This window comes from Arvicanthis niloticus, chromosome X (assembly GCF_011762505.2).
Source record: "Arvicanthis niloticus isolate mArvNil1 chromosome X, mArvNil1.pat.X, whole genome shotgun sequence".
Taxonomy (NCBI): domain Eukaryota; kingdom Metazoa; phylum Chordata; class Mammalia; order Rodentia; family Muridae; genus Arvicanthis; species Arvicanthis niloticus.
In genome coordinates, this window is record NC_047679.1 from 120763134 (window position 1) to 120770419 (window position 7286).

Genomic DNA, 7286 nt, shown 5'->3' on the forward strand with positions numbered 1-7286 from the left:
TCTGAAGTGTAAATAAAATATCCAATAAAAAATGAAAAAAAAAAAACGAGATTTAGGACAAGTGGTGTTTGGTATGAAGTTGTTTGTTATTGCTACATTTCAAATTCTGAACTGGCAAGATGGGATCATTTCAGTAAAATGTTACTTTTAGAAGAATATGTCTCCTTCTAAGGCTTCTTTGATCCATGTTCTCATTCTTTCCTGATCTCTGTCTTTGCACTTATCACAATTTTGTGATATAAGCATAAATAATGCTGGCTTCTGTTTTACATGAGCATAAATCAAGGAGATCCATATATACAGACTTTTGAACATCGATTCCAACAAAATTTTGGCAATTTATCTAAGAAAAACATGAAAAATGATACTATGAGCAATGCAACATATGAGAAAGGAATCAATTCAAGTTGTGGAACAAGGTAGACAGAATGCAATTAGAATCATTTCAGATAGGATAAAACAAAACAAAATTGTATTACCGACAGATGAATTCTGGCAAGAGGAAATTCAAAGGAGAAAGTTTAGCCAGAGAAATGTCCTGATTTAAAAATAATGTCAAAAAGATTTAAAGTGTAAAAGTAAGAGTTGAAAGATATGGAGAAGGACTTCAAATGGCATTTCTTGGACAAAGAAAAGCTATTGGAATACAAATCTCAGAGTATTTATGGATTCCTGAACTGTGTCTGCACAGGAATGGATCCATTAACAGCCAGCTGTGGATGAAATGAGGGGCTGTTTTCCTTAATATTAAAGTAGTACATTCTTGAAAAGAGGGATTCAGTATCTTCAATTGTGTACTCACTGATCACTCCACAGGACTCACATGAATAGTTTTAATGTTTGATCCTCCTTATTGCCTTGTTTAAACTAAAGGGGTAACAAACTAAAATGAAATGTCATGAATCTAGGAGAATGACTGATAGGGAAGAGAGAAGTTACTAAGAGTAGAAGGGAGGTATAGAAGGTAGAAGAAGATAGTAGTCAGACTACATTATAGATATGTATGAACTTATCAGCATTAAAAATATTATTTGTGCAAAAAGACCTCCAAGGAGTAGACATTTCCCTGTCCATCATATGAGGACAAAAGAACATTTTGAATGAGAATGACTCCATAGACTTATATATATTTGAATATTTGGTCCCCAGTTAGAAAAGCTGCTTGGGAAGGATTGGGAGATATAACTTTGTTGGAGGAAGTGCACCTTTGAGGGTTAGCTTTAAGGTTTCAAAAGCCCATATGATTTCTAGTAAGTAGCTCACCCCTCCCCATTTCCTCTCCTTCTCTGTATAGTGGTTGTGGATCAGATGTAACCTCTCAGCTACTGCTCCAGAACCAGGTCTACCCCTACTTTCATGCTCCCCACAATGATCATTAATCATCTTATACTCACCCTCTGAAGCTGTAAGCCTTCAGATAATGATTTCTTTTATAATTTGTCTTAGTCATGGTGCTTCATCACAGAAACAGAAAAGTAACTAAGTTGGTCTGAAACTCCAAAATGGCTGATCAATATTTTTCAATCATGTTAACACTGGATTTCAGGTGTCTACTCATGATAACTAATTAACTAACCAACCAAATATATAGTTATAGTTATAATTATATACACATATATGTATATATTCTTTATAAAGCAACTGTATACACATGGACACATCTATTATTCTGCAATATTATTAAAAAATTAGCTTTGAGGAAAATCCAGTCTCCAATTTAACTCAGGCAAAGGTATAAAAAATTTGCAAGTATCTATATGATATCATTCAAAAGATACCACCTTGTGAAACTATAGGAAGATGAACTGTTATATGGCAGAGAAAATAAAGAATCATCAGAATCTCTGGGACCTGCTATATTTTCCTGTGATTTTCCTCTAGGGTTCCTTTGTGCCTCTTACAGAGAAAAACAGAGAAAATCCCAGAGTATTTCCTGAAGGAGAATAGGGAGTTACAACTGTGTGGTACTTTGCCCAAAGTACTTTGTTCTCAACTAGAATTGACCTCAAGAGAAACTGTCCATATCTGATTGACTAAATTCATAGAAAACTGTACTTTCCCCACTCTGGAGAAATTCTCAGTTGTAATTTGATCCTGCAAGTGCTGCCTGGCTCTCTGAAAGGTTAACACAATAATGATCTTTTCTCATTGAATAGTGTGAATCTTTGTTTAGACTTGATCTTTGATCTTAATGTAATCTAAGATAAAAATGGTATACTTTTCTCTACAGTGGCTCCATAAAAGATACTCTCAGCATTGTGATGGTGAAAATGTCATCAATAAATAAATAACATACATATGTTATTTTTTTCAAAATTTGAAACAGAAAAGTTTTAAACCACCCCTGTCAACAATAGAAAAGTCGCATACCTAACAGCTTATATAAAGTACTACCACCTATTTTGCAACATCTAATTGCTGTTTTAGTTAACTTATTATTTTTTTATGAAACATCATGACCAAAAACAACTTAGAGAAGAAAAAAGCACTTTTTATCATGGAACAAAGGAACCCTAAAGGAAAATCACACGAAAATATAGCCGGTCCCAGAGATTCTGATGATTCTTTATTTTCTCTGTCACATAACAGTTCATCTTCCTATAGTTTCACAAGGTGGTATCTTTTGAATGATATCATGTAGATACTTGCACATTTTTTTTATCCAGAGCACTTTTTATCATGGAAATCATAACAAGAACTTAAAACAAGGCAGGGACCTAGAAGTGTGGACTGATGAAGAGGCTGGGGAAGGATGTTGCTTATGAGTTTACTCCTCATAGCTTGATTAGCCATTTTTTGTAGAACACAGGACTTCCAGCCCAGGGATGACACCATCTACAATGACCTTGACTCTCTCCGATCAATTATTAATTAAAGAAAATGTTCTATAGGCTTGTCAGTAGCCAAGTCATATGGGGCAAATAGTCAATGGAAGTTCTCTCTTCTAAGATGACTACAGCTTATGTCAGGTTGACATAAATGTAGCCAGCACACATTGGTAGTGGCAACATAGAGCCCTATAGTGCAGGTGGATGACATTTCCACTCCAGTAATTATGGAAGACCTTGGGCCAGAAGGAATTACTCTCAATAATTAAGGTCAAATATTGTGTGCCATATTAACTTTTGAATCTACCTGAAATTTATTATTTCTTTCTATCACCTCTTTTGAATGAAACAGATGGCCCTAAGCTGATTCAACCATTCTATTTTTAAAACTTACAACTTGCTTGGACTTACAGGTCCAAAGGTAAAGAATATGTTGTTTAAATAATGAAATAGTATATTGAAGAGTATAAATAAATTAGGTAATGTGACAAAATTAATGGATAATTATAATATTGATTATATTACTGCAATGAAATATCTAGATTAAAACAGTTTATAAAAGGAATGTTTTACTTTGGCTTATAGTTCCAGAGGGAAAGCCCATAATAATAGAGGATGGATGGCAGCAGAAGCTGAAGCAGAAAGCTGAAAGATCACATATTCAACATAAATATGAAACACCGCCTATGTGTGTGCACACACACAGACACACAGAGGAAGGGGTAGAGGGACAGACAGAGGGAGGGCTGGGGAGAAGGAAAGGGAGGAGAAAAAAGAGAGAGAGTTAGAAAAATTTGATTCATTTTTCTAATATTCACTCTACAAATTCAAGACTGTATTGTTTGGTTGGTTGGTTTTGTTTCTGTGCCAGGGTCTCAATATGTGCAGACTGACTTTCAACTCACTATATATTCTAGGTTGACCTAAAACTTAATATTTTTTCTGTTTTGGAGTCAGAAAAGCTGGTATTATAGGTGTATGACATCATGCCTGACCAAAATTAAGACTTTAAACTCTAGTTTCTCTCTTGAGCATACAAGGCATTTATGTTAAATTAGAATGGCTGTCAGGACCATAATACATACAGTGGGTATTTCTAAACATTCTGAACACAATTAACACACTGAGAATAATTTGGAATTCTAGTCCCTCATTATGTAAGGCTGAGGATCAGTGCAGTATGGACTGAAAGCAAGACAGCAGTATACATTCCAGCAACAGATCAAGACAAATAGCTGGTTGCTGGCAGATATTAAATGGAAAATCAGCTTAATTCACAACTAAGAAAAAAAGATAGCTATAAAAGCAAGAGCATATAATCTGGTTGACTGTATTTTTGCATGCTACAAAATGAAAGAGATGACAGCACTTAGGCAGCATAGGCTCTGATTAATATCAGGAGTCCTGGTAATTTTGCCTGATGAATAATATTGGATTCAATCATCGCTATCTCCACACTCGCCTTTATTTATGATTTTAACTTTGAAATATCCAGCCACTGCCACAGAAGACACTTAATATTGGCATTAACCCTTTAGCATCTATCTCTGTTTCTCTGTCTCTTTCTGTCTCTATCTGTAGGTGTATGTGTATATGTGTGTGTATGTGTGTGTGTGTCTTAGAGAGAGAGAGAGAGAGAGAGAGAGAGAGAGAGAGAGAGAGAGAGAGAGCTACACATGTCAGATTGTTTTGTCACAATTCTCCTGCCTTTACCTTCTCAAATGTTATGAGTATGTCCCTATTTGGCCAGCAGCATCTCTATATCTTATTATAAAAATGTATATAGAATAACACTGAAACTTAGAGGAGTTTTTGGGAATGTATCAAGATAAAACCTGTCTTTTATTCTCCCTGTCTTCTTGGGGTAAAACTTATAAAGAAAGAACAATACGAAGTCCTGGATTCTGGATCCAATATTTAGCTCCGCTTTTGGATTTGAACTTATTATTCAGTAATGAACTTCTATAACACTCATCTGAGCTAAGATCAAATATGTCTGAGAAAACATTTGTGGAATAGACAGTACTGAAGCAAAGACATGCATCTGTGGCTAATAACTGAGAAGGGCTTTTGTATGTACATTTGTATGCCTGCATATATATATATATATATATATATATATATATATATATATCATGAATTGTGAGCAACAATTCAAAGCTTTTAGGTCACTCTCATATCACAAGAAGCAAAGGAGATCATAAGGCTAAATTGCCTATATGCTTACCAGGCTTAATTGGAAAAATGTGACCATTTCTCCCCTATCCTCCAGTTATATACAGTTTAAAAGTATTTGATAGGATCAACTTTTCTTTCATACTTTAACACATCATATAAGAACATAAGTGTGCATACGCATATGGGTGCTTTAATGTGCAATTTTTAGTGTGTGGCTATATGTTGTAGAAGATATGTCAGTGTGATCAATAGAATGTAGATTTTCTTTTTAATTTAATCTGGGTGATTGAATTTCTTTACCGCTTGGGTTACTGCAGTGTTATGCTAAAACAGTACAACTTCTATAACACATGATATGTTTCTTTTATATTTGAGAGACAAATATATTAATTTATAATTGGGAGACAAAGGAAAAGACAAAGTTTAAGTTGATAGTCAAACTGTTCATTTACATAGAAGACTGTACCTTTCAGTGAGACACACTGCACATTATTAAAATTTGCTATTTAATTCTTTTCTAGTTAAATCTATTTCTCTTTTGATATGAAAGTTCATAGCTGAATACAGCCCAGTTTGCACATTGTGTAATAGTCAAGGATTTTAATGTGCTGGTTAAATAGAAGGTTTTCTTTTTATATCTTTGTGAATAATAACAGCTTTCTTACTGAATAGCTTTTGCTAACTAAATATGATACCTATTTGTTCCATTTGATTTTTGAGAAAATTGCCTAGGTTTGGTTTCCTAGGAAATAGTTCTCTGTCCCAGAGAAATGAATTTGGGCTGATTAGTTGCTTTACTTATTTGTCCTGTCATTTTTTCACAGGAATGACCAGTTTGCTGTAGAAATAGACATGGTGGTATAGAAGAATTATATTCACCTGTGTGCTAGACATCAGTATGACATGGCAGCCAGAACACTAAATTAGATGACAGAAATGAGTACTAGGACTGCCTTGTAAATTAATGTAATAAATATTAGTTTCTGATCTGCAGTAGGAAATAAGCTGCACTCATGGTCAATCTGTCTCAAAGAATAATTGATAAAACAATAGCTATGTTGATGCTTTTGCCACAGTAACATTTAATATTGTAATTAACATAGAAAATTGCATTATAAGTATGATTAAATGAGTATTAATCATTTATTTTAAAAAATATTTTAATTAATATCTATCATGTACCTATCATGTATGTCTTTGAGGCTCTGTGTAATATTTCTACACAGATATTCAGGAGGCACTGAAGAAATCCAATGTATTTTATTCACCCACCTAGAAGACAAAAGATTTCAAGTCATTATTCCTAATTATTTTAGCATCAAGTTGACTTGATCTTAGCTTCTGTACTTCTGATGTTGTTTAAGTATTTCTTAGATAAAGCACTAACATGATGGTTGTTAAAGAAGTAGTCAAAGACACAGCATAAGGTGCCAAGAGGTATAGGTTGGGAAACTTTGAGAAAGCACTATGGAAACAACACAGTTAAGGAGTATGATAAATTGCTATAGATGGGTCATAAGATGTCAGTTTATGACAATCCAAAAGTAAAAAAAGCTTCTGCACTTTTCAACCCAAAGTACAGAAACTGTATTTGGCAGGAAATGGGGAATATTGCTTTTATAGTCCCTTTCAATTGTAAATATACCGTTTTTTTTCTATTGTGAAGCATGTTTGTTGGCTCAGTGCATGCAATTTCTGTTCTTAGTATCTTATAGTTTCTATTATATAGTATAAGGTCAAAACCTCTGATTCAACAAATAAATTAAGTCAGAGAATTTAACAGGGGCCGTAACATGGCATGGATATTCACTTTACATTAGGAACTCGGTAGTACTGGATCACAATAGTTAATAAATAGAAAAGATGTTTAAGTTCCTGAGAGTTATTGTGAGCATTGGTAGTGGCAATAATACTATGTACACCAAGCTTTCCTGCAAGCTTAGGATTGTCATGTATGTTACCTGTCTGCAGCTGTGAAAGAGACTGCCAATTTCACAGGTTGATACATCCTCTGCAAAACACCCAGTGCAAAGGCAATGCACACAGGTACAAAACTTGAACCAGATTCACAAGGTAACCTAAGGAGCAGTTCAGATCTTTTGGCTAAGAGCCAAACAGTTCTGTTTTTTTTCCAAAATGTTACAAAATACAAAATACTTATCATCTTTTTCCACAGATTGAGATTTTTCTTGTAACCTTAATGGATATAACTTTAAAAAACAACATCAAATTCTGAAGTTTCATAAATCCAAATATGAAATTCAAATATGAGCCTTTACT